The sequence below is a fragment of the Carassius auratus genome, unplaced genomic scaffold, assembly GCF_003368295.1.
Source record: "Carassius auratus strain Wakin unplaced genomic scaffold, ASM336829v1 scaf_tig00019175, whole genome shotgun sequence".
Classification (NCBI taxonomy): Eukaryota; Metazoa; Chordata; class Actinopteri; order Cypriniformes; family Cyprinidae; genus Carassius; species Carassius auratus.
Window position 1 is genome coordinate 20872 of NW_020524931.1, and position 27298 is coordinate 48169.

Here is a 27298-nt window from a genome sequence, read left to right on the forward strand (position 1 = left end):
TTAGACCTTGTTTGTGCATCTGACATTTCCTCTGGTATATATTGGAAATATTTTGTATTGATAGATTTCTTTCAATAAAGATTTTTTGAAAAAAAAAAAAATTATATTCACAGGGTTTTAAAATAGAGGAGGCACACTAATGGTATTGGGGGATCATTGCCGATTGTTATTATTATTATTTGCTTAACCACTTTAAAATGGTTTTTTGGTGGCTTTTAGTCAGAAAACGTAAAGAAAACACATACACACATAGCCTATAGCAAGATCATATAAATTCACTTACCTGTTCTATCATTTGAAACAAATACCATCCCTTCTTAAAAGTCTGTGTTAAAAGAGAGCTGTCTGTTGTGATATTTAATTAAGCCTACTTCTGAAGTCTATAGTTCTAGGTCCATTTATTTTTAGTTTGTATATATAGGCTACTGTTTGAATTAAATCTTGGAAACTCTGTTAGCGATCATATATTCAATATCGCTACTCATAATACTACATAAATATACTTGGTAAATTATCAGCCCAGCCGCTACGGAGACGTTTAAAATAAGATCACATAATTTACCAGATTTTATGGACGTTTTCCATCCCAAAAGCTCACAAAACCCGCCCACTCCAAAAAAAAAAAAAAAAAAAAAAGAAAAAAAAAAAAACGGCCAAAACTTTGAATGTCAAACTAATGGGAAAGAATATGTCAGTCAAGGTTGGTAAGAGCCATGTTAACTCCTTAAAACAAAATAATGACGACAAAATAATATATAATAACTTTAGATTTTAAATTTCGCATGGATCAAATCGGGGCAAATATATTAATGAGAGTGACCAAATATGATGCAAGCAGTCACTGGCAAAACGTCATTCAAGCAATTTACCGATACCCTCAACAAAACACATGCATCATTTCATGCAACAGTCAGAATTTAAATGCAAAAAAGAGCTAGGAAAAAGCAACGTAATTATGTATTTCACACTTGTTTATGCAAAGATATGACAATCAAAATTGTGTCGTCATTCATTAATCCGACAATTAAAAAACAACAACAAAACAATAATAATAATAATAATCGCCAGCCGTAATCCATGAGTTTTATCACTGAGGTGATATGTAAATGTTTTTTTGTTTGTTTTTTACAGCGGTCCCCATTAGATACAATTGCCGTCCGATTCGGGCTTAAAGTCTTTAGCGAAGTTCCATCTAGACTGTTTAAAAGACAAAAGACATGATATAAATATGTATAGATTATATCTAACTTAAACAGGTGTAATTCACGTTTTGAGTGTTAAAACACTTATATTTAGGCACCCATGAATCATCAGGTCTTTCTGCAGATCCTAGTGACTGGCTAAAAGTTCGGCCGTGACGTCAACATCAGCATAAAAAAATACACAACAAGTGAATTTCAAACCAAGAGTTTATTTTCCATTTCATGAAGCAGTTTCCATTTCCGTTAATGAAACAGTGATTAAATGACAGTTATGGTATCAACTGTATGAATAACAAAATACTACTAAATTCAAAATGTATTCTTTTTCAAGATAAATAAATATAATCAAAATGACAGAACAGGGTTTTTCTCTTTTATAATGTTCCTTTTTCTGGAATGGTTTTCAATGAAAAAAAAACCCATTAAGCCTCAGAGATAGGTTAGGGAAACAATTACTTTAAATAAACTGATGATGAACATGAACCTGTCCCTTTTTTCCCTGGAACTTGAAAGCTTATTATAGAATTCAACCTATTCTTTCAATTTTTTGGGGGGCTCTGATTAAGTACAGATGCTATTTCCAAAAGTAACCAGAATATAATGATTGGAGACCTGATAAAGATGTTTGGTCTTAATAAAAATGAATTGGCCCCTGGTTAGATGAGGGTCCTATTAAAGGTGAAAAAGCAGGCAAATTTCCCATCATACAGGCACAGCAATAAATCAAAAGCAGTCACACTGAAAATATTTTAAAAAATCCCCTCTTCATATTGAAAGTAATGATTCAACATGATCAACTGTGTAAAACTGTGGAGAAATCCCAAGCCCCATGAAAAAAAAAAAAAGTACGTGACTGCAAGCAGTGTGACATGAATAAAGATTTTTAATGAAGCACAGTTTAGCTGGCATACCCGAATAAAAGATCATAAGACACACGGTTTCAAGAATGTTAATAGTATTTCTTAATTAAAAATTTGATGCATTGCTGAATAGCAGACATATAAGAGAGAGACAATTTTCAAAAACAGTTACAGATACACGGATGCATTCCAGGTAAGATGCTGAAATGATTTGTTTTTCGTCATATGACTGTGGGAATCTGAGGACACTTAAATAAATGTCACAACAAAAGAGACAACTGACATTATGACTTGATTAAAAAATGAAAAAATAAAACAATGGTTTGGGTACCAAACAAATAATAAAAAGAAAATGCCAGAGACATAAGTATGTTAGTATTGAGTATTGTATTTTGCTACAAAAAAAAAAAAAAAAAAAAAAAATTGTTTTATCCCAAGCAAGTGAGGAAACATCAAACAGATAACTAATGGAACTTGGCATTATTCACACCAGAGGTTAAACAACATTTTTTTACAGTCTTCTTGGTGAATTTACTTGAACTTGAACTTGCTTTGACTTAAAGCAAAACGCCTAATATTTAGTTAAATTGTCTTAGGGGCCCACAAAATTTTCCTTCATTCCAAATAAGACATATACAACAAAAAGTATTAAATCAGGGATGTGTGACAGCATGTGGTAAAAGGAGTTTTTGACAGACAATTGCCATGCTTTTGAGGTGTCACAGCTACATTGCTTGAAAGGGAAGTGTGTAATTTCTGTGTAATTAGCAGTGCCAAACGTTTCCACGGTCTTTCATGGATTAGTTAAAATTATAAAAATTCATTCCAATGGATGAGCCAACATTGTTATGTCTCACCTGACAAATATAAGACATTTGGTTTTGCTAGTATTACAGAAATTACACACATAAAAAGCAACTTATTTCATAAAACTAAAACGAATACAGATGTATGTGTATTAAAAAATAAATAAATAATACAAATAATAAACCGAAGAACAATGCAAAACCAGTGACACACAGATAAACTGAAGAAGGCGATCATGAGCACAAAACATGCCAATTTCAATTTCCCTTCCTCTATATGTCCCTAATATTTCCCAGCATTCCTTTATCTGTGATTGTCCTGGTCTTGCTCTAGATTTCATCCCTACATCTTGGTTTTTCAAACAGTGCTCCAAATTTGTTCTGTATTGGATCGTTTTTTACTGCTTCTGCTTATCAGCTTCTTTTCTGCCTGCCTCTCTCTCTGACTCAGACATACTCACACACGCACTCACACACATCTTCCTTCTTTCTAATCCCAGAAGATGTTGGTAATGTCTGAGTCCAGGCTGAAGATCCAGACCAGCAATGGGCCAGAGATGAGCACAAATGACCAGGACACACCCCTAAATGCCCGTTGCAGCTTGCCAGTCACTCCGCTGGCTGCGATTCCATCCTCCTCCAGCTGCAGATCGCTGCCAGGCTCAATGTAGTTTCTGGCCAAGAATTTCAGGGCTTCATCCATTAAAATAACAGGCAGGGACATCTTGAGAACAGTCACCCACTGGGGCCAAGACAACGGCCGGATCTGAAATATGACCTACAGAGAGGAACAGTAACAGATATGTCAACTGCTTACTGGAATGATCATTAAATCACCCTCAGACCATTACAAACCCTCTTCCACAGAACACCATGCGATTAAATGTACCAGTAAGTTTTTCTATGCTATTAGATGCTACTGAAGCAAAATGACAGCTTTGTGTAAGTCACAAACGCCTGATTTTCCTCACATTAAGTTACCACAAGGTTTTTGGAATGACACACTATAGTTCAAAAGTTCAAAATGGGTTAGCAAGAGTTTATAAAAAATAAAAATAAAAATTTCCAGCAAGGATGTGTCACTGAATTACAATACTCACACAAACAGAACATGGGCTGTGTTCGAAACGGCATACTTCCTTACTTCTTACTGCCCAGTACACAGTGTATACTGCCTGCTATTTTTTAAATAGTGTGTGAAACAGTATATAAGCAACAAATATTTTAGAGTAGTGTGCTAAAGTGTTATCAAATGACAAAACATTAATTCAGCACAGCTGCTGAGATTGTTGCCTCAAATTAATTTACCTACCATTCTTTTTACAAAGGCTTGTTAATTAACCATTAATACTAGTAAGCAATGCTTTATTGCCCAATTGAACTCATTTCATAATTTCATAACTTTACATACTGAGCAGAACTAATACTAATTGTGTAAATAGTAGTTAGGTGGCAGATATTCTGTGTTAATGTGGGAATGTGGGAATCATTTGAAAGTGGCTACTATAATTGCGGCTGCCCACTAGGTGTCATTTGGTAGGGTCTGTCTTTGAGGCGCTGAAGCTTTGAATCTTTTTTTGGTACAATCAGGAAAAAGCCTCAAAAGCTTCACAAAGCTTCATCTTAAAATGATTTGTGAAGGATCATGTGATGCTGAATATATTTATATTAATATGCATATTTATATTTATATGCATTTTATATTTTAAAATGTATATAAAAAAATCACTGTTTTTACTGTATTTTGGTCAAATAATTGTAGCCTTGGTGAGTATAAAACTTTTGACCGGTACTATAAATATGGCAAATATTCCATAAAGCTTCGAGGGGGTTATGATTTACTGTATTACCCTCAGTCATTTCCTTCTTTTCTTTGGGAAGCCTTTCATCATCTGTGAAATTAATAGCAAATCCATCATTTCCAGATTGATTAGAAAACTATTTTCATTGTGGTTTATGCCAGACAGGCATGCACAAGTCCAAACTATTAAACACACATTTCTCACATTCCTCATTATGTCGAAGCATTTTTCTGTGATTGTGCAGCATCATCTTTACAAATTCTGGAGAACACAGCTGAATACTTACAGGAAGAGGGTCCACATATAAGATGAGGAAGTGTAGGGCCATGGAGAGACAGATGGCTCCCACCAGCCAGGGGTTTGACCACGGAGGCATTTTGAGTAGAGATTGATTTTCTGACAAACTGAAACATACACACACAAAGACAATGAGAGCAGTTCATGCTCCCCTGCTGTCTTAAAGTCAAACATAGGTAGAAAGTTCCGCCGTTTTCAGTATGATCACGGTTCAATCAAACATATTGTTTCAAAATCTAAACTACATGTATGACATTTACTTAAATGTATTTACACTACCGTTTAAAGATTTGGGGTCGATAACCTATATATATATATATATATATATATTTTTTTTTTTTTGGGGAAATAAATTAAAACCTTTACATTTCGAGTAAATGACGTTCTATTAATTAAATAATCAAAATATATATATCGTGGTTTTCACAAAAATAATAAGCAGCAGTGTATTCAACATTGCTGATAATAAGAAATGTTTCTTGAGCAGTTGAATCAGCATATTCCAATGATTTCTGAAGGATCATGTGACACTGAAGACTGTAGTAATGATGCTGAAAATTCAGCTTTGCCATCACAAAAATAAATAGCATTTTTAAATATATTCAAATAGACAATATCTAGTTTAAACTGCAATGGTATTTCACAATATTACTTATGTTACTGTAGTTTTGATCAAATAAATTATGGTGAGCATAAGAGACTGGTTTTAAAAGCATTTAAAAATCGGAAGACTGCAAAATTCTGAACGATAGAGTATGTATTAGATAAACAACACACTGATGTATAATATACTGTGTACAAATAATAACAAACACTATAGTTCAAGTTTTTGTTTTTTGACAGCAAAATACCAAGTCAAAACTATATATATGCACCATGTGTGCTATTCTCCAGTCATTACATGTTTTAGTTTTTTTTTTAAATCACATACCTGTTGAGGGCATTGCACATCTCTATAGTGACCAGCACAGACAGCGCCATAGTCATGGGGTAAGGAGACTCAAACACTGAGCACTGCACTCCTGCAAACTCAGCATGACCTTCACTGCACTGCAGATAGTGAGACTATAGAAGAAACAACAGGGAAAAATTATACATTTACTATAATACAGAATCAACAAAAATTCAACCTTCTGATTTAAGACAAAACAAGAATGAGTACTGTACTCTTTGACACTGCTGTAAATTATTTTTATTACCAGCTGGTAGAAATTGAGCTTTGGTCCATCATGAGCCGCCATGAACCACCAGGCAGCAGCTCCAACAGTTGCTGCCCCTACATAACCTACAGAATAGAGAGAGAAAGAGATGGCAATGCAACTTAGCAAATCAAGATATTCAGAGTGAGCTCTTTAAATTTAATTCATGCTCTGAAAGAGAGTTTAAGAAAGTTAAGTCTGTTGACTGTTCTCTTGTTTTTACTTCGGCTTGGTTGACAGTAATGGTTAATCAATTGGAATTGATCTGCATTTTAATGAACCAATATTGATTTTGAAAATCCAAAATCAGTCTTTTAGTCTATGCTGTTTTCTGTTGAGGAATGTACAACAATTTCACTTTTACCCTCTTGTCGTTCCTAAAGACCTTCATTATCAAAATTATTGTTGAACCACTGATGTCACATGGACTATTTTATCGATGTTCTTGCTACCTTTCTGGGCCCTGAACATGTCAGTTTTATTGCGGTCTATGCAGAAAGTAAGTCAGAAAGCTCTCGGATTTCTTCAAAAATATCTTCATTTGTGTTCTGAAGATGAACAAATGTCTTATGGGTTTGGAATAGCATATGAGGGTGAGTAATTACATTTACATTTAATAGATGCTTTTATTCAAAGCGACTTGCAAATTAGGAGAACCATAGAAGCAATCAGAGGAACGCGAGAGCAACCATGCTGTGATAACTCTCATTTAGTCTAGCACAATACACATAGCTAGTTTTTTTTTTTTTAGAATAGAACAGAATAGAATAGGTAAGTGCTAGTATTAGCTTGGCAGGTGTTGGTGAAAAAAATGTGTCTTCAGATTTATTATTCTTTTTTTAAATGGCCGAAGACTCATGTTTTCGAATTAAGAAAGGGAGGTCATTCCATCAGCTGAGCACAGGCCAGGAAAAGGTCTGTGATAGTGATGTTGTGCCTCTTTGGGATGGCAACATAAGGCGTCGTTCACTTGCAGAACGCAAGCTTCTGGAGGACGCATAGGTTTGAGTTTAGAGTTTAGGTTTAGTTTGAGTTTAGGTATATTGGTGCAGTGCCAGATGTTGTCTTGTAGGCAAACATCAGTACCTTGAATTGTATGCAAATTTTATTTAAATATTTAAATATATAAATATTTCAATTGCGCCTTTCAGCGCTTTTCTAAGTGCTAACTTCTAGGGGTGCTCTGATCACGATCGGCCGATCGTTAATGCGCATCTCGTGAGTAAAGCCGGTTCTCTAATCAGCGGTTAATTCCATCAGGTGCGTGAGTCAGTCGTTGTTAACTGAGAAGATGCTCCAAAAAACGCTGAAAATGAAGTGGATTTGCGCATCTTCTCTATTAACAACGGCTCTGTGTAGTAACAGCTGCTCTATGTGAAATCACGCACCTGATGGAATCAACCGCTGACTAGAGAACCGGCTTTACTGACGAGATGCGCATAACGATCGGCCGATCGTGATCGGAGCGCCCCTACTAACTTCATGTAAGAAGTAAACAAGTAATTGTTAACTATGATGTTAGTTTCTTGCACTGACTTTGCATAGATGTTAGCACAAAACACCATTTCACAAAAATAAATATATAAGCAAACAAACAAATAAATAAGCCTTATGAGTGAGCAAGACCCAGGACTCTACTAAAACGGTTCACAATTTAACCCCCCAATGTAGAAACCAAAACAACGTCCTTGGTCAGAACAGTTGTTAATTTTGTTGTGGTAGTATGTCGTTTTAGCAGTGGAGACATTTGCAGAGAAGGAGGAGAGGAGTGAATTATACACACTAAGGTCGGTCGAGTTATTTGATTTGCGCCATTTCCTCTCTGCAGCCCTGAGTCTAGAGCGATGTTCATGGAGAACATCGGACAGCCAGAGGGCAGAGGGGGTAGTACGTGCTGGTCTTCCTCCACGAGTGCCATCTTATTGCCTTTTTTATTTAACAGTGCTCTTTCCCTTTATACTGTCACGACCAGCTCAAAGCCGTGACAAATGGGAAGGAGGACATAGTCAGGTTGGTATGTTGCAACAAAGATATTTATTAATATAAATAAAGAACATAAAATAAGAAATCAACAAACCAAAACACGATCCCTTCAAACAAACGAATGCTCCAAGCATCCAACAGAACCGAGTTAAACTAATCATAACCTCAAAATAGCCAAAGCAAAACCAAACAACCGGGAGTTCACACTCCACACCAAACAGAGCTGAAACTATATAGGGAAGGAACAGGTGTACACAATTCCGTTGACGAGCCTTCCAACCACACCCACTGACCGGTCTTAGTGGAAGTAACGAGGGACTCGTCACAATACCTAACCAAAAAGACATATGTGTTGACTGTTAAACACAGTAGACTTTAATAATATGCATGTATGGTGTAATTACTACATTTACATGTCACTGCAAATGAGGAATGTGAACCTTGCACATGCTCCGAGTGTGCATGAGTGCACGGTCTCCAGCGCTGAATGGTTAAACACGGGCAAGAATTAAAAAGTAATGCAATTTATAAACTTTAATGACGATGTGACTGCCTCAATTGTGCAAGTGACAGTTCCTGTGTCACCTGTGCAGCTTGCTTATAGAGATGCGATGTGTGGTGATTTGAAGTAATTTGCGTATTTTGAAAGAGAAAGAGAGAGCGCGTGGTAATTCACTCCCACTGTTTGTGAAGTTACTTCTCACACAAGGTTTGCAAATTACTTTATAAGTTATTTAATATATAATTATAGCTTTATCATTTTTTCACCCGCACCAGACAGAGATGGTGCCGCTGCACATCATGCCAAACCTCTCACTGCAGGTGCATCATCAGCTTGATATCGTTTCTTTGAGATCAGCCTTTTTAGAGACTGCTGATCAGTCCCAAAGCGATTATCGGCCGATTGTGATTGGTAGTCGATCAATCGGAGCACCCCTAATTTTCTTTTCTTGATTTTTAACATGCTGCCTCGTACATTTATAAGGGTTTGAGTTTTGAACAAAATAACTGCGAAAGATAACACAAATATTAATATTAAAAATTTAAAATATAGATGTGATCACTGATCATGTTTGGATTAGAATGGGCCAGATGGCTCAGACCAAGTCTAATCACTGCTGCACACCTCACACAAAGCTATCTGTTAGACACATGGGACAAAATGGATCCGTTTCACATTTATACCACATTTGCACTGATTGTCTGGCATAACTTCAAATTTAAAAGCATGTTCGTCTCTGTACCAAGGACTGTCACAAAAAAACAGAGGTTTCCCCCCTGCATCATTGAGTAAAATGAAGAAAAAAAAAGACTGCTCTTGTGTATTATAGAATCTGACCAAACCTGATCAATAACTTTATCCTATATACAATAATGAAAGGTTTTAATCTAAATAACAAGGAGTGATGTGTGTAAATGACTCACAGCCGATGATGAGGTATCTGCAGAAGAGCCAGCCTGAAATGAGTGGTTCTCTAGGTGAGCGTGGGGGTCTGGACATGATGTCCAGGTCAGGGGGGTTGAAGCCGAGAGCAGTAGCTGGGAAACCATCCGTCACCAGATTGACCCACAGCAACTGGACTGGGATCAGAGCCTCGGGCATTCCCAAAGCAGCGGTGAGGAAAATACTAAGAGACAGAGAAAAAATACAATGCTTAAAATGGAAATTTTGCAGAGGAAATCCAGTCATCCATTCAGTAGGAATCTGTGTAATTGGGAATCTGAGCTAAGTGGACATGGTGATGAAAAAAAATATGGGATGGAAGGAATTTTTTTTTGGAATATGTTCTTTTGCAAATGTAATTGGGTGAAAGATTTCCTTGGCACATATTTCACAGCCTTCTGGATATATTTTCAGAGGAGATGCCATGGAGAGTGACGTCGTCTTACAACTGTTGCAGTGTCTGCAGAAATTTTGCTTGCTCAAAGTATAGTGTGACCATGGCTTTACTGTGATATTTGTCTGTACATACCAGACTACCTCTCCAATGTTAGAAGAAATTAGGTAACGGATGAACTGTTTCATGTTGTTGTAAATGGCACGGCCCTCCTCCACTGCAGCTACGATGGTTGAGAAGTTATCGTCTGCCAAGATCATCTCTGAAGCAGATTTAGCCACAGCCGTGCCTGAGCCCATTGCAATGCCAATCTCAGCCTTCTTCAAAGCTGGGGCATCATTCACACCATCGCCCGTCTGGACAGAAAACACAGGCATTCATTCATTTGAGTTTTTTGCACTTTTGCGTCTTATGTCTAGTAACACTTACCATCGCTGTGATATCACTGAGGCTTTGCAAATATTCTACAATGCGGCTCTTGTGCGTTGGCTCGACGCGGGCGAAACAGCGGGCGGTGCGGCAGGCCTCTCGCTGCAGGTGGGGAGGCAGCTCATCAAACTCCCGTCCTGTGAGGCCGCTGCCATATGGCCCACCTTCAGCCTCCTCTTCCTCCTGTTCAGTAATGATGCCCACTCGACGACAGATAGAAAGGGCAGTGCCCTTATTGTCACCTAGACAAACCAACACAGGAAGAAGACCTTAGATTGACATACACATGCATATTTGTTTGTGTTTACCCTGCCCATGCACAATTAGATAATAGATTTGGAATCTTGTATTTGGAACTATATTTGTCACTGAGAGTGAGCTTTGAGATTTCATCATTTATTCACCCTGATGCAGTGTTGGAGAAGTTACTTTTAAGAGTAATGCATTTCAATATTGTTTTACTCCATAAAAAACTAACTAACTGCATTACTTACTGAAGTTACTTTTTATTGAAAGTAATGCATTACATTGCTTTTGCGTTACTTTTTGTCCCATGGGGACAAGAAAGGTGTCAGTGAATAAATGGGAAAACAAAGTAACTAAGTTGTTGTTAATGAATTATTCTACAAGGTACCAGAAAAAGGTAAGTAGATTACATAACTAGCATTGCTTGTAATGTGCTACCCCTCAACACTGCCGTAACATTATTCCAAACCCATAAGACTTTGGTTAAATCTACAAAACCCAAGACATTTTTTAATGAAAACTTAAAGGTTTCTATCTCTCCTTTGAGCCAAAACCAAAACTTAGAACAGAAGATCCAATTTTACCTATTATAATATTAATAGGACAAAGGAAAAAGTGGGAAAAAGGAAGGGGGAGCATGATTGGGAAAGGTTCTCAAGACGGGACGAGGCTTGTTGGTTTGGAATGACATGAGGGTAGGTAAATGATGGCTGAACTTTCATTTTTGGGTGAACTTTCCCTTTCCAATCACTTCTATGTGTGTGTTTAACCCACCTGTGATCATAATGACCCGTATACCAGCCTGTCTGCACATACGCACTGCATTCAACACTTCCTTCCTGGGTGGATCTAACATTCCCACACAGCCTACGAATGTCAAGTCCGACTGTGAGAGACAAAAAAAAGTGTTCAAGTTATAGCACTCAAATATATATATATTTATTTTACTTCATGTACAATTCATTTCATATTAATTTGTCCTAAACTTATTCTCATGATTTCAGATTATTTATCGCACAAACTTGCTCACCTCATATTCTGTGAAGGCTGCAGAGTTCTCTAAGTTCAGGGTTCGAGGGTCAGGGGGTGAATCTCTAGTTGCCATGGCAAGGCAGCGAAGTGTATCACGTCCTGAGCCCCACTCTCTTACTGTGCTTAAGAGCTGCTCCCTTAGGTCAGAGGTCAGTGGTACCCGTGTACCACCTCCTACCCGTATCCAGCGGCAACGCTCCAGCACACTCTCTGGTGCCCCCTATGAAGAGGAATAGTGAGGAAAGTGTTCAAAGTAAAGTTCAAGAATCAAAAAACAGTTAAAAGTTGTAATAGGAATTAAAATCCACAGCATCAAGAGATAAAATGCATGTAGAATTGTAGATGGATAAGAAATTATAATATTACAAAAAATGATGCTTATAAAAATACTGTTTTTTTTAACTATACAACAAATAATCCAGAAAAAATGCATCACTATTTCCTCAAAAATATTAAGCTTCACTGAAAAAATCAGATAAAATCAGCATATTAGAATGATCCATATTAGAATGATCAGGATCATGTGACACAGCTGAATAAATAAATAAATAATAAATTATATATATATATATATATAGAACAAAGATGTCCAAGTAAAGTGGAACTTTAAAGTTCCAGTTCTAAAAATTTCCTTCTATAATTTTGAGATGATGCGACACTTTAAAAGGAAAAATAATGTTTTAAATATAGGCTGCTGAATGTTATGTTATATAATATATTTTTCAACATTTGTTCTTACTAAAATAGATTGTTTTTGTATTAGTCTATTTTGTTTAAATATGTAGTTACAGTTTTATACAGTGATCTTCCAACAAAAATGCAAAATGAAAGGAATGGAATAGAGAAAGCTTTAAAGAAAGATGAAAACCAGACCTTGACAAACATCTTGGCACCTGAAGCAGAGCGAGTGAGTTTGTTTGGAGAGCAGAAAACAGACATGGACTTTCTGTCTCGAGAAAACTCCAGAGTCAGCTCTTTCCTCATTAACTGCTTTATGACCTGAGAGAAGACGCAAGTGAAGTGTGTAAGGAAGTACATTTTAGATGGTTTCTTTAACTCACTCATCATTAGTGACAGTAATTTCACAAGCAGCAGTTAAACAAAAGCCACCAAATAATATAAATATAAAAATAATTTATAAGGTCCACACAGAATCTGCACTTTTTTCCAATTTTCTTTGCTGCTGATGAAAAAAAAAATCCAGTGTTGTGTTTTCAGTTCCTTGAGGGTGAAGTTTTACAAACAATAAAAAAGCAACTTTTCTCTCTCTGTAAAAAATGTATCATGCAAAAATGTGCATTCATCTACTCTTGACAAATAAACTATACAGAACAAAGAGAATATATTAAAGTGCGTACGATCAAATAATTCATAAATAAAAATACTACGGTAATATGGCTAAAAGGTTATAGTTTTATATGTATTAATTAACACACACACACGCGCACACACACACACACACACACATATATATGTGTGTGTGTGTAAATTCAAAATAATATAATAATACGTTAAATAGTAATAGTATTTTAAATAGTTCTATGTGTAATATACCATATCATACTCTTGTCACCAAGTGGAGATTCTGTGTTGGCCAACATATTACTGTATGAACACTCACTGAACAGCAGGCAGTGGCTCTTTCAGCAGGCGAGAGGCCTCTCAGGTCTGTGTCAAACACGTTCATCTTCTCCACCAGACAACAGAGAGCCGTCTCAGTCGCTTCTCCCACTTTCTCATACACACCTTTACTCTGAGAGGAAATGCAGCAAAAATTAGTTTTCTACAGCCTCATAATGACAGAGAGAATATGTAGATGTGCACACACACCTCGCTGTAATCCAGTGAAGAGTCATTACACAGGGCACAGATAGAGGCCATTTCCACCAGCCCTTCATACTGACTGCAGCGTACCATTACACCGTCCTTATACCTGACACAGAGACAAAAAAGAGGATGGGAGGCATTGGAGGAGGACAGCAAATAGAAAATTCTGGACTGAAAATAGAAAAAATAATGGGTAAAGTGAGAAAAAGCGATCGATTAGGAATAGAGCAAAAATCTTAAGAAAGGCATCCCATAAATGTTTAGGCAAACCACAGCTTAGTTCAGAAGAGATTCCTGTGAGTTTGTGTGTATGTGTGTGTAGTTAGATGTGAAATAAACTCACACTTCTCCTTCAGGGGCGTAAGTAGATCCAGTTATTGTAAATTCGTTCAGTAAACACCTCTCACCTCCCACGATGTCCACAATAAACATCTGCACCCAGATAAACACACATGCACAGCCACGCATGCACAAACACGATTAGTAAGTTTGATCCGTGGTTTTCAAGCATCATTCCATGTTATTATTAGATAATATTATTATTATTATCTTCTAGCTATCATAGAATGATAAAATCCCACAATGCATCTGTTAGAATTTTTATGCACTATTAGAAATTATTATTATAAGTACATCATTTAGAATAACTGTGGCTCTGGACACAGTCTCTCTCACCCTGCAGACTGACATCTGGTTGGTTGTAAGAGTGCCTGTTTTGTCAGAGCAGATGACAGAGGTACAGCCAAGTGTCTCTACTGATGGGAGGGAACGGACTATAGCATTTTTGCGGGCCATGCGGCGTGTGCCTAGAGCCAGGCATGTGGTAATGACAGCAGGAAGACCTGTGAGAAAGAAAAAAAGACATCAGTGAATGAGTTATGGAAAAAAATAGTGGAGCACAGTAAAATGTACTATTGTACAATGAGATATTAAACAAAATTTCTCTAAATCCTTTCATTTTTAAAGAAAATCAAACTTTGTCAAACAACGCGTGTAGATTTAAATGCTGTATATTTATTTATATGAAATTTAATTTTCAGGAAGCTTTATAACAGTGGGTTTCTATTGTGCACTTCTTTCTAATTTACTATGAAATATTTAAATATGAGCCAAGTTATTTTAACAGCAAAGTGAATATAAATGCTTTTTTTAGCATTTGCTTTCTTTAAATTCTTTTGCTTTCCTAAAAGCAGCACTCAATTTGGAAGTAAAATTTGATGTTCAAGGTTACAAGAGTTATCCAAAATGCATCTGACCTTTTGTACAAAAGAGTTCACATAATCATGTCACAACTTTGATTAATGGATCCTTTTCACATATATGATGTGTTTCCAGTTATTTCACTGAATACTAGATAATGCTATTGCTGTGTCAGGGTTACTATAGTTAAAACTTAAACCATAAAACACATTTTTGTTACTTGAAATAAAAATAAGGATTTTATTTACTGAAACACACTGTAACTGTAAAACACAACTACCCTTCTCTCCTTAAGGAAAACAAACATTGGCACATGGAATGTCAGGACCATGTACGAGTCAGGAAACAGACAGCCGAGATGAGGAACAACAACCTGACCTTGTTAGGCATCAGTGAAGCATGATGGACCCAAGCTGGACAGAGATGACTGATGACAGGAGAGCTGTTGCTGACTGTACTCAGGGCATGAAGACAGTGATGCACCCCACACACAAGAAGTAGGCTTAATGTTGTCCAAACAAGTGCAGAGGGCTCTGATTGGATGGGAGACGCATGGCCCAAGGATCATTTCAGCCTCTTTCCGTGCAATGCTCCAACGAGCAATAGTGAAGAAGAGGATAAAGATCAGTTCTACAGACTGCAGAAGATCCTTGAGACCTATGCAAACAAGGATGTCACCATCCTCATGGGAGATATCAATGCCAAGTTTGAGTCAGACAAAACTGGATACGATCAAGTCATGGCCACCCATGGCCTCGGAGTGATGAACGAGAATGAAGAGAGATTTGAGGACCTGTGTGCACTCAACAACCTGGTCATTAGAGGTAGCATCTTTCCAAACAATTGGATCCACAATGTACATGGACATCACTATACAGCACAAATCAGATCAACCACGTTTGCATTAACAAGTAATTCAGAAGATCCCTGCAGGATGTTAGAGTGAGAAGTGGCGCCCGACCATCACTTGGTGGTTTCAATACTAAAACTGAAGCTGAAGAGAAACCAGACAGATGCTTCAGACAGAAGAGTGAAGTACTCTTGCATGGCTGACACCGCAGTCGGTGTATGAATGAGTGTGTGAATGGGTGAATGTGAGGCAACTTGCAAAGCGCTTTGGATGGCAATGTGGTCTGTTGAAAGCGCTATATAAATGCAGTCCATTTACCATTTTTTAAAGACCCCATGATAAGAGGAACAGTTCGGACAGGCACTGGAAAATAAGTTCAAAGTACTTCAGGACCTTTTCGAAGAGGAAGATAATGTGATCAACATGTGGCAGAAAGTGAAAGAGACACTAAGATCAACATGCCAAGAAGTAGTGGGGTTTAAGAAACACTTTGGAGTGGATCACAGCAGAGTCCTTGACCAAGATAGAAGACAGGAAGAGGAAGAAGGAAACAGTCAACAGCCGCAGGACTAGAGTAGCAAAGGCCAAGGCTCAAGAAGAATATGCAGAAGTTCACAGAGTAGTGAAGAGGAGTATTAGGAAGGTCAAGAAAAAATACGTGGACAGACGAGTGGCTGAAGCGAAGCAGGCAGCATACAGCGGATACATGAAAGAGCAGTATGATACCACCAAGCGACTCTCTGGGAGGTTAAGCAAGCCAGAAAGACCAGTTAGAGACAAGCAGGGCAATGCCATCAATAGCTTAGACTAGCAGATGAAAAGATGGGCTGAACATTTTGAGAAACCCAGTAACTCCGAAACCCCAGACATCGAAGCTGACTAGGGACGAGATCAGGAAGGCCATTACCCTGATGAAGTACGGGAAGGCAGCTGGACAAGACTACATCCCGTCAGAGGTGCTAAAAGCGAACCTGGATGTGTCAGTGGATATGCTATAACCACTCTTTGAAAGGATCTGGGAGAAAGAAGATACACTAGTAGACTGGAAGAAAGGTTCCATAATTAAGCTTCCCAAGAAAGGTGACCTCAGCAACTGTGACAACTACAGGGGTATCACACTACTATCTGTGCCAGGAAAGGTCTTCAACCGGGTCCTTCTAGAGAGGATGAAGAACATCATCAACCCACAGCTGTGAGATGAACAGGCAGGCTTCTGGTAAAACAGATCCTGCATGGACCAGATTGCAAAACTCTGCATAAAAGTTCAGCAGTCACTGGAATGGAACTCCCCACTGTACATCAACTTCGTCGACTATGAGAAAACATTAGACAGACAGCGTGGACCAAGAGACCCTCTGGAAGCTCCTTAGGTTCTACGGAGTTCCAGCAAAAATGGTCAACCTAATCAGGAACTCCTACGATGACATGTCCTGGTAGGGGGATCCATGGAGGACAGCTTACCAACAGCTTTCAGGTGTGAACCAGAGACCGTCAAGGATGCTTGTTGTTGATCCTCTTCCTTCTTTCCATTGACTGGATAATGAAGTCGTCCACCAGTGGACGCAGAAAGGGGATCCAGTGGACCTTGTGGAAACAGCTAGATGACTTGGAATTTGTCAACAATCTTGCCCTCCTTTCACACAGCCAACAACAGATGCAAGATAAGATAAACATTGTGGCATTAATTTCATCACAAGTTTGCCTCGACATCCACAAAGAAAAGACCAAGATTCAGAAGGTCGGTACCATCAGTACAGAGCCAATTGCTCTAAACAGAATTCCCCTGAATGAAGTGCAGTCCTTCACCTACCTGTGTAGCATCATAGACCAACAGGGCAGCACAAATGCAGACATTAAAGCAAGGACTGGCAAAGCAAGAGCAGCCTTCACACAATACAAGAAATCACCAGCAAGGCACTTAGGAAGATCCCCCAGGGAAATCAGAGGAGAGACTGTCCAAGAAAAACCTGCCAGCGTGACCTTGAAGCTGACTCCACAAAGATGGGTTATACCTGGCGACAGCTAAAGAGAAGGGCCCCGGAAAGAGGACTCTGGAGATTTGTTGTTGACGGCCCATATGACGGGTGGTAAGTAACTGAAATAATTAAAAATAATTACTTTTTTTTTTACTTTTGCTATTGGAGTAAATGGGAAGACAGAAATTATATTTTTGCAGTATATTTAAAAACTTTTATTTGTTGCTCTGTTTACCATTATATAAGTTTACCCAATTAAGTTTACCCAACCAATTTCCACTTCCAAGAACCAGGGAATGTTTAAAGGGCCCATAAAAAACAAAAAAAAGTTTAATCTTTTTCTAACTTTACATTTTCAAAAACCTAAAATATTCTTTTCTGTAGGTGATTTTTTTTTTTTTTTTTACAATTTAAGATTGTCAAAATATTTTCAGACATCTGGAACCCAACATATAGCATTCCCGAGAAAAGGAGATTTAAATTATATGGCTATGGCAAAGATAAAAAATAGGTTAATATTTGCGCACCCTCAGGGATGGCGGCTACAGCCAGAGCGACTGCGATCTTAAAGTAGTACACAGCTCCACGCAGCCAGCTGCCTCCGTGCACTGGATCACTGAAGTGACCGATGTTAATGCCCCAAACCGCCACACAGATCACTGTGATCACCTTCAGACAGAAAGAGAAAGAGAAAGAGAAAGAGAAAGAGAAAGAGAAAGAATGACTCACATTCAAACAGTTACTTCTGACCCAACCTCTGGAGCTCGACAATGCTGACAAATTGCTGCAGAGTGCATGCTAAATGTTACGTAGCAAATGAGAGGATCTGTCAATGAAATACTGTAAATGTATTTTTACATTTGCATTGTATTTTTGGGTTCATTTATTTAACAAAGGCTGTTTTGGGAGTGGAATACTATATTAGATTAGATAAGAATACATTCACTTCAATTGTTATTGGGCAAAGTACAAGTACACAGCCAATAAAATACAGTTATATGATATGAGGAATAGATGCCAAGAGATAAGTTAAATGCAAATGACAAAGAAAAAAAATAAGAGAGGGTGCAGATACAGTGATAATGATGTATAAATGGCAGATGACAATTATAGTGTAAATGGCAATGTGTATACAGGTGCTGGTCATATAATTAGAATATCATCAAAAAGTTGATTTATTTCACTAATTCCATTCAAAAAGTGAAACTTGTATATTATATTCATTCATTACACACAGGCCGATATATTTCAAATGTTTATTTCTTTTAATTTTAATGATTATGACTGACAACTAAGAAAAAAACCTAATACAGTATCTCAGAAAATTAGACTATTGTGAAAAGGTTCAATATTGAAGACACCTGGTGCCACACTCTAATCAGCTAATTAATTCAAAACAACTGCAAAGCCCCTTTAAATGAACTCTCAGTCTAGTTCTGTAGGCTACACAATCATGGGGAAGACTGCTGACTTGACAGTTGTCCAAAAGACGACCACTGACACCTTGCACAAGGAGGGTAAGACACAAAAGGTCATTGCAAAAGAGGCTGCCTGTTCACAGAGCTCTCTGTCCAAGCATCTAAAGCGTCTAAAGACAAAAAGGACTGGACTGCTGCCGAGTAGTCCAAAGTTATGTAAATGTCTTTGTAAATCAGGGTCCCAGAGTATGGAGTAAGAGAGGAGAGGCACACAATCCACGTTTCTTGAGGTCCAGTGTAAAGTTTCCACAGTCAGTGATAGTTTGGGGTGCCATGTCATCTGCTGGTGTTGGTCACCTGTGTTTTCTGAGGTAGGTCCAAGGTCAACACAGCCGTATACCAGGAAGTTTTAGAGCACTTCATGCTTCCTGCTGCTGACCAACTTTATGGAGATGAAGATTTCATTTTCCAACAGGACTTGGCACCTGCACACAGTGCCAAAGCTACCAGTACCTGGTTTAAGGACCATGGTATCCCTGTTCTTAATTGGCCAGCAAATTCGCTTGACCTTAACCCCATAAAAAATCTATGGGGTATTGTGAAAAGGAAGATGCGATATGCCAGACCCAAGAATGCAGAAGAGCTGAAGGCCACTATCAGAGCAACCTGGGCTCTCCTAACACCTGAGCAGTGCCACAGACTGATCGACTCCATGCCATGCTGCATTGCTGCAGTAATTCAGGCAAAAGAGCCCCAACTAAGTATAAGTGCTAAGTATTGAGTGCTCTACATGCTCATACTTTTCATGTTCATACTTTTCAGTTGGCGAAGATTTCTAAAAATCCTTTCTTTGTATTGGTCTTAAGTAATATTCAAATTTTCTGAGATACTGAATTTGGGATTTTCCTTAGTTGTCAGTTATAATCATCAAAATTAGAAGAAATAAACATCTGAAATATATCAGTCTGTGTGTAATTAATGAATATAATATACAAGTTTCACTTTTTGGATATTATATTTACAAAGTTATATTTACTTTTTGATGATATTCTAATTATATGACCAGCACCTGTAAATATAATAGGTGCAGTGAGTTCATGAGTAGCAAAAATTAGCAAAAAGGTCAGAAATAGTAAAGATAATGAGGTACAATAATGAGGTACAAAAATGGCAAATTGCCATCACAGTGCAAATTATATGCTCTAAAAAAAATCAAGTATAGCAAGGAAAAAGCTAAATTAAGCAAACGGCAGAATATGGAATATGATACAGATTTTGTGTCTGATTTTTTTAATCTTTTGGAATATATATGGCACAGTATATATTAAAGAGCCAACTAGCTTTTTAAAAGTCATATGCACATACAAGATTAAATATATGCTAAAATGTTGCATATTTAAAAAATAAATAAGATTATTTCGTAATTTTAATCACATTTTGTTTAAACAAATCAAGGAAAATGAGCACAGTGCTCTGCTTCTTACTGCACATTGTTTTCATACAGAAAATTTAGATAATGTGCAAAATCAAAAAGAGAGAGCACAGATAATTGAGATTCCTACCTTAGAGAGTTGCTCTCCAAACTGGTCTAGTTTCTGCTGTAGAGGGGTTCTCTCTGGATCGGTGGCTGCCATCTCATCTCTGATCTTCCCGATCTCTGTATGCACCCCCGTGGCCACAACAACACCTATCGCTCGCCCTGCTGCAATGTTTGTCCCCTACACAAACACATATTCACAAGTGGATCAGATGAACTGTCATATAGAGTAATTACTATGAGCATAATTGAATTTCCAGGATTGATTAACATCACCTACAGTACTTATAACAAACTTGGGAATTAAGAAATTGAAGAAAATGAACAAATGAATAAAATTTTATTGGCCAGTTGGACAGGAATTGTGACATAATACATTATTTAAAATGCTATTTATAAATGATAAGTAATTTAATTTAGATCTAAGCAGTACTAGACGTACTAAAAGAGAAAGTATCTTTTTACCTCAACTTTTACTTCAGTTGAAAATGTACCAACTTTAGAAATCTATGGGCAATATATTCCTGACTTTAAGCTATGAAAATGAAATCATAAATAACAAATAACATCATATATGTTTGATAATATTTCATAGCACTTAGTAGGTACTTTTTAACACCTACCATTGTCCGCTGAGACAAAAAGTTAATTTTGGAGCCTAGATGTGTGATATTTAAAGTCATATCATGGTAACACTTTATTTAACAGTGTACTTACCCCAAAAAGTACTGTAATATAATATGGGGTTAACTTCACGGGTTAAGTTAAGATTCAGGGGTAGGTTCAGGGTTAGAACCAAGTTATTACCCAGTTATTATAATTATTACAATACATACATAAGTAAGCACAAGTAGAACAGGACTGTAAAATAAAGTGCTACTCATTTCAATCATTGTTTTGCTTTTCATTTTGGATGGGTCCTCCAAGTCACTGTTTATGTTCCTGTCCTTACATGGCCAGACATCTATTAGAGTTTCTCAGCGGGACAGAAGTAATGGAGGCTTTAGTGTGCGTGTGTGGGTGTGGGGCTGGAGTCTTTGAGGCTGGTACTCTGTGGTCATTATCCATCTGAGAGCTCAAAGCCTGTGTGATGTGATGACTCAGTCTATAGCCATGTGGGAGCAAACAATATGAGTGATGTTTTATTCAACACACAGACTTAACTGCCAGAAATAATCCACTACAGTACAAAAACCATCATACACATCCACATCTGGCCGAGTTTTATCCAGTGCCTAATCACCAAAGGTAACAAAAACAAAACTTGAAATTCATAAAGAATCGCTGCAGATGGACAGATAACTAACATAATCCCTCCAGATAATCTTACAGAAAAGAGCATGTTTTTCTTATCCTGGTTGACGGCACGGGGGTCAGGCACTGGGTCTGTGTGTTTCAGGACGGATACAGACTCCCCCGTCAGGATGGACTGGTCCACTCTCAGAGTAGTAGAGCGTATGGAGGTCAGTCGGATGTCTGCTGGGACTTTATCACCAACTGGAGAAAAGCAGATGCAAAAAAGATAAACTTGTGTAATTTTTTTTATCAGGCATGTTATGCGATGAGAACAGTAAAGGTATCAAAGATATACATGTTTTTTTACAGAAATGCAACCAATGTAATCAGCACAAATGAGAAAGGGTTTAGGTAATGTATAAAAACATACTTTTGATGTGTTAAAGCACTTTTTGAGCAACAGACAGACTTTTTTTCTATTTAACTATCATCCTCTCCTTTTTTTTCCCAATGAAATATATTTTTGGAGCCACTTATGATAAAATGATGATGTTTGTTGAAAAGGTTTCAAACTGCAATAATAATTAAGGTAACAAATTGTTTTATTTCATTAGACTGCATCAAAAAATAATTTCAAATAGTCTGTGCCGACAGACTTTTGGGCAGCGCCAACATATATCGCCATCGTGCTTCGGGTGTCCTGAGTTCAAATCCCAGCCCATGGACCTTTCCCGATCCCCACCAAACTTTTCCTGTCACTACACTAGCCTATCTAAATAAAGGCAAAAATACCCCCCCCCCCCAAAAAAAAACTAACATTTTTAGAAAACTTTCTTTTATATTTAATATTTATATATATTATTGACTGTGCTCTGGTGTGTTAATTACATTAAAAAGGACCCCTGTAGCATTTCTGCAACATTCAGAAAAAAAGCAGTCTATACTGGGATGTTTTTCTATCACTAAATGTTGGGAATTGAAGAAGAAAAAAGGTATTTAAGTGCTTTAAATAACTACTGTCCTTTTGCTACAGTGGGACTCTGAGGTTTAGACTACAATACTGCTGATTAGCACCCCATACTTTACAATCTATCTTTAGAAACCAATGTCAATCAAGATACAGTTCGACGCAAAAAAAAATGTCAACCTTATTTTTATTCATTAGCTTTGGAACTCTTAGAATGGAACTTTGAGTGGAGGGCCAAAAAAAATTCTGAGACTGTGTTTTAACCGTTTGTGTCAAATCTGATACCAAACACCACAAACACTTCAAAAATTGGTTCAAATAAAAATACATCATGTATTATCAGCATAAAAATTTGAGTGAATGACTGAATTAAAAGACATTTACATTGTCATTGTCACTTATTTGATTAGTGCATTCATTTTATTTATTTTAAACCATTTAAAATCCTCCCTGTGACCCTACATAGGAGGGGAAAAGATAGATGGATGGATGAGTGATTCAGATCTTAAAACAATCTCTTTTTTTCAGGTTTAAATTAGATTTTGAGTACTCAGATTTTCACAGTATATGTTACATGTATGTAAATGAATATGAGATTTACTTTGAAGAGAACAAATGATAATTGCAAATGCAGCTACAAAGGAGAGTCAAATTAGGTTGATTTGCCAATTAGCAGCAAGCATCAGCTATAAATGGGTTCAGACGATTAAGACTTTGATGTGAGTTTTCAAAGCAACAAGAGGCAACTGACAGTGTTCCAAAGATGCCAAGTGCTACAGTTGCAGGTGCAGAATGCAGCACCATTTAATGCGTCCAGGGAAACAGCCTATAAAAATAACATGCGCAAATAAATCTGGAAAAACTTCACTGACGCAAAAGGAACTGTGGCTGCAAGTCACAGCTCACCAACAATAATAATAGGACAGTTCAATGCATAACTGGCCTAAAGCCCAAGCATAATTTCAGAAATGTAAACAGTATTTAAAACAAACCTCATAACCCAGGAAATTCTGACAGTAGCATTTTATTAATGCAAAAGTAAATAACCTGTTTAAGGAATCTAAAACCTTGTTCACTAAAAAAAGTAAAATGAGATTTTTTTCATAAATACATGGTGGGGACCTGTGATATTTTGGGCAGCAGTCTCACGGGAGTCATTACTTCAGATAATCAATGTGCCTGTTTTTTGGAAAGAATCCAACTATGCCAAACATGAATTTAACAATACTTTGCCTAACTGTGGGAACAGCTGGCTATTTTCCTGAGAAATGCATTTGAGACAGACTGTCCTAGGCAGTTTTGACTGGCTTTGACAAACAATCAGAACACAGCCATCTCTATTCAGCAATGTCCTAAAATTATCTCCAGACATCTCCTTTGAGAGTGGACCTCTTTTTTTTTCTTTATGGAAACACTTACCACATCTATTTTATTTTCTCTAACTTTTACTCCAGCCTCTTAGAAATGAATTATAAAAGGCAACTGGGACATAAATGAAACACATTAGCGTACCGATGAACAAACTAAAAATAAATGTCTCATTAAATTCATTTTAATTTGGCAAATTTAAAAAAAAAGTGATGTAGAAATCTAGTTCTAATTCTTACCAGCCACCTCCACAATGTCTCCAGGCACAATCTCCCTGGCTCTGACCCTCTGAACACTCTTCCTGTCCTGTCTGTACACCTTCCCCATTTCAGGCTCATATTGTTTTAGGGCTTCAATGGCATTTTCTGCATTACGCTCCTACAAAATCATACACACAGTGAATTGTAATTTCTAGCAAATCACCCGGCATTATTGTCTCATCCACAGGCTTCATATATTTTATATTAACATATTTAAGAGGTATTTAAGAATTTACATAGCCTTTACCTGCCACACTCCTACAATGGCATTGGCAATAAGAATGAGGAGAATGACAAATGGCTCTACGAAGGCTGTGATTGTTCCTTCCCCTTCCTCAAACCAGGCCAGAGTCTGAAAGACAGAGAAAGAACAATGTAATGCAAAACATGGGCAATATGAATTTTTCTCTAAGCTTTATGATTTCCAACAGAATGTAAACCATGTTCCCATGCAAATGTCAAACAAGATTCAGAACAACTGCATAAACATACATTTCCATTTAAAAATCTAATCGATTCTAAATAAGGCTTTCAGTTGGTTCTAACTTTTATCTTAAATCTAGTGCAAACATATTTTTTGTGTGGACATTTGTGTATGCAAAGCTTGAGACAGCAAACCAGGCTTTTAATTGTAACTCTGTGCAAGAATTAAACTAATGATAACTAAAGCATTATTTTAGTTAGTATGTATTCTTAAAATAAGGATAATACAGATTTTAATTTACATGCATTTAAAATATATTTGAAAAAAAAGGGTAAAGAAGATATGTTAAAAAAGAATTGGCCAAAATTAGCTATTAGAATTGCATAAATAATGCCAATTAATGGGTTTGAATAGGCATTAATGTTTTTCTTCTATTTTTTGCTGAATACTGAATTATATTATATATATATATATATATATATATATATATATATATATATATATATATATATATATATAATTTTTTATTTTAATAAATGATAGTCTAAAATATGAAATTTAAAACTACACCAACAGGTGGCAGCAGGTCAAGTGAGTAATTCAATGATCCATTCAACAACTCGCTCAAATGACTGATTCATTCAAAAACAAGCAAAGTGACCGTCTTTATGAACAGCTCACTGAATCATCAGCTCACTCAAATTGTTCAGCAAAAACAGACAAAAAATTTTTTCAGAAGTACTGAAAATATTGGTGTCAGTAAGCACAATATTAACTTATTGTTCATGAATTGTTTACCTAAAATCAATTTTGCAATTATACAGATATTTTTGAGATGGATGGATAGATATTTGGCAGTAGTATTTGTGGAGTGAATGGAGATTGCTAGAGTTTTTGTAGAATTAATGCATATATGTTTGGTCTCTATAAATGTGAAAAGCTTGTGCTATTTGTGCTGTGGCAGCACTACTCTTGTGTAGAGAGTAAACACAGTCTTTTGATTTATACTTACAAAGGAAATACAGGCAGGCAAGGAGAAGAATCCGAACTAGCAGATCCTCAAACTGCTCCAGAACAAAGTTCCCATAGTGACTTACCTGTAAACACAACAAAAAATGATAAAGACCTACGGTGGTCACAAAGTTTCAACATCACTTTCCATTAAGTGAAAAAGAACCCTCAGAAAACTAAACCTGGAACATGTAAAGCCTCGTAAACATGAAAAAAAAAAACATTACAAATACATCTTTAACATTCAATCAAGAATCTATTCAGCTACAAACAGAGTACAAACCTCATCCAACCTCCTCAAGGGAGTCTAATAATAACTAATTATATAGACAACCAGCATCTCCCATGAAACAAGGTAAGCTCAGAGAGACTTTTAACTTAGAGAATATGATGAAAGATCTGCTAATAATTACACACAAACCCAAGGGAGCAGCTCACCTTCTTCTGCAGGTAACTCTGTGGCACAGGTTATAGCAAAGTAAAATGAGCAGAAGATAAGATATAAAGGTTAAATTCAATCTCATCATGAAATTTTCTATTGTTCATAATGGACAAAACAGTTGTGGAAGATATGTAGTACCATTGGGGCCCCATCTTTCTCTGCTCTTCCTTAATTGCTCAGAGCTCAGTCCCGTTGTCTCGTTGACACCGAATATCCCAGCACCTCCTCAACCGTCTTTGTATGGGCATTGTCCATCCCTGCAAGGAAATAATAGATTTCAAAATTTAATTCCATCATATTTTACTCAGCCTTACCTGAAAATGACAAACCTTCCCATGTAAAAAATAATAGTCGCAGTCACTGTCCACTTTGACTGCAGGAACACTAGAAACAATGGAAAGTGATTTCTGTCAGGTTTGGACCAACATAAGGGATTCAACATGTCATATTTTCATTTTTATCTGAATAATAGCTTTCCAATTTCAAACAAGGCTCAGATACTAGCAGGAATTTTTCGATATTTAAAAAAAAAAACTGTATCCTAGACGTAAACGTAACGTAACAGTAAACACCTGTGCGCACCTGCTGTGTATTTATGATTAACCGTAAGATACCTCCCTGAATGAAAAGACCCAGGATATTTATTTTCCGGAAACTGTATTAACGCGAAACTACCTGTTATTACTGTGCGTTACCTGCAGGTTTAGTTATAACGATGACTTTCTGAATATAACCATTCAGGATAATATTTAACTCTATAACGTTAGGTCTCACACATAAATATCCCAGGCAAAACGTTTCGGTTCATTTTATGCCAATGATGTTTGTAAATAATAGCGAGTGATTACGACTGTGAATTGTGTATCTTTCTGTCAAGTTTGGCTTACAGCTGACTGGGCAAAATACACGCACACAGCGCTGATCAGATTCCCTTAATGACTGATCCTGCAGGCACTGTGATCGATAACTTCCCAATCTACTGTATCAGACACACCGACAAAACCTTACTCACCAGTTTAATTGTAACGTTAATTCGGTCCTGCAAACCAAAACTTCAGTACACCAACCGATTTGCTAAACCGCGACAA

The 27298-nt window shown here is 37.0% G+C and overlaps 1 pseudogene; it reads right to left on the reverse strand.

Moving 5' to 3' along the window:
- Positions 1–1391: 1391 nt before the first annotated feature.
- On the reverse strand, positions 1392–26480 carry LOC113076155 (sarcoplasmic/endoplasmic reticulum calcium ATPase 2-like; annotated as a pseudogene).
- Between the last annotated feature and the right edge of the window lie 818 nt (positions 26481–27298).